At 42.1% G+C, this 1,991-nt stretch overlaps 1 non-coding gene across 1 annotated transcript; it reads right to left on the bottom strand.

Annotated features, from left to right (window-relative positions):
- Positions 1 to 1,539: 1,539 nt before the first annotated feature.
- On the bottom strand, positions 1,540 to 1,621 carry trnan-guu (transfer RNA asparagine (anticodon GUU)). The gene has a single exon. It is a non-coding gene; the product is annotated as a tRNA-Asn (tRNA).
- Positions 1,622 to 1,991: the final 370 nt, after the last annotated feature.

Raw genomic sequence — 1,991 nt, 5'->3', positions numbered from 1 at the left:
TGTCATTTAAAAAAAATCGTTGTCACTTCACTCCTTACGAATGATCTGAAGGAAGAAATGAGAGAACGTTCTATCGCCGATCCAGATTTCTGCTGCACCTTCATTCAAGAAGTGAACAATTGCAATAGTCTGTGTTCATTTTAACAAGACATGAACAATGCTGGGGCAGAGACCAGTGGCTTGAGGTGATTTGGATTCGATCTTTATTTTATGTAAGTTTCACTCAAACTCTGGGAAGGTTCATCAGCATCAGAATAAATGAGCACTACAATTTAGCCTGCCATCGCCTTAGCCTCCCGTCTACTGTCGAAGATGACTCAGTCATTCAATTTGGTGCTGTTAGGCTCCAATCAGAAATACTCTGCGAGAATGCCCCCCTCATCTTCAAAGTCCTGCCCGTGCACCCAGCTTGAAAAAGTTCAAAATGTAGAATCAGATTCTGCAAGCAAATGGCCTTCAGGAATGCTATAAACTATTTCATCGAATGAAGCCTTTTACTCTGACCAGGCAGCCTGGCGACGCCGATTTGATTCTCAACCATTACAGAATCCAATACAGATAGACTACATTTGGCGTACTGTGTGCAAATATGGTAGCCATAATATTAAAAAAATGTATGTAATGGAACTGGAGAGGGTAAAGAGAGGATTTACAAGGAGGATACCTGAAATGTGAGGGTTGTAAAGAGAAGTCTGAGGGTTACCTAATAGAGGTCTGTAAAACTTGAAAGGGTTTGATAGGTTAAATGCACAGAGATAGAGTTTCAACATGTCGGGAGGATTGTCACTAGAGGGTATAAATATAAGATCATCAGCAAAAAATACAATAAAGAATTCAGACGAAACATTTACCAGAGATTGAGAATGTGGAACTCACTCCCACAGGGATTTGGTAAAGCAAGTAGGATATAATTATTTAAGTGGCAGTTAGATAAGTATATGTGCGAGAAAGGAATAGAGCGTTATTCTTATGAGAGGATGTCCAGTGGACCATAAAGGCGGGCATCGACTGGTTGGGACGAATGGCCTGCGCCGGCTCTGTATATCCTATGTAATCCTATCAATTCGGCACACATGATAACAATTCAAAGGGCAGCTCCTTACAACTTTCAGCACAAGAAAATGGGCACTGAGTAAAAGACAGCGCAGAGAAATCTTCAAGATTATTTGGAGATAGACGCTGAATTTAAGTGTACCCAAATTCAGGCGAGTTCCGGTGTGCTGAATGCATCACGGGTGTCAGACGTCAAGTCAGAAACAGCGCAGCCTACACCAGGAAACATTTCCCTTTACTCATTTGATTAGTTTTCAGATTGCTCCTGTGAAGCTCTGAGATTTCGTAAGATGTGGGGAGAATAGCGCAAATTCATAAGTTTATATTTACTTTGATCTAAAAGCCAGCGTGGCTCGGTTATTAATTTGGGAAATGAAATGAGCTAAGTGTAGCATGCTTGGTAGAAAAATATGAATTTGGACATGAGCTATAAGGGAAAAGTACAATGAAAACAGAGACAGACGCATCAAATATTCCACAAAAAAACGACGAGGATGAGATTTGAACCCATGCGTGTAGAACACAATAGATTAACAGTGTATCGCCTTAACCACTCGGCCACCGCGTCTCATGCCTAAAGAGTGCTCAGCCCTTCGGTTTCCTGCTTTTTGCATCCAAACATATATCCCCTGCGACAAAGTCCAGTTCACCACTTGTGTGGTCTGAGCATCGGGGTCGACAAAGATGAAAGTCTACAATCAGCTTGTGGAAGCAAAAGACCTTCCGATCCTTGAGATGAGGGAGTATCAGAAATGGCCAGTTTTGAGACAGTATCACAAAGAATAGAAAAGGTACTACCCGGTGAGTTAAACGGCCCGATAGGACATGGTTCGCACCGAAGTCAGACGCATTATCCATTAGGACACACCCCCTGCCGTCGCCAGAAAATGTGTTGTATTTGGAACATAAGCACATAAGAAATAGCAGGAGTAGGCTAT

This window comes from Pristiophorus japonicus, unplaced genomic scaffold (assembly GCF_044704955.1).
Source record: "Pristiophorus japonicus isolate sPriJap1 unplaced genomic scaffold, sPriJap1.hap1 HAP1_SCAFFOLD_195, whole genome shotgun sequence".
Classification (NCBI taxonomy): Eukaryota; Metazoa; Chordata; class Chondrichthyes; family Pristiophoridae; genus Pristiophorus; species Pristiophorus japonicus.
Note: the sequence above shows the minus strand (reverse complement) of the source record. Positions and strands in the feature narration are given on the sequence as shown.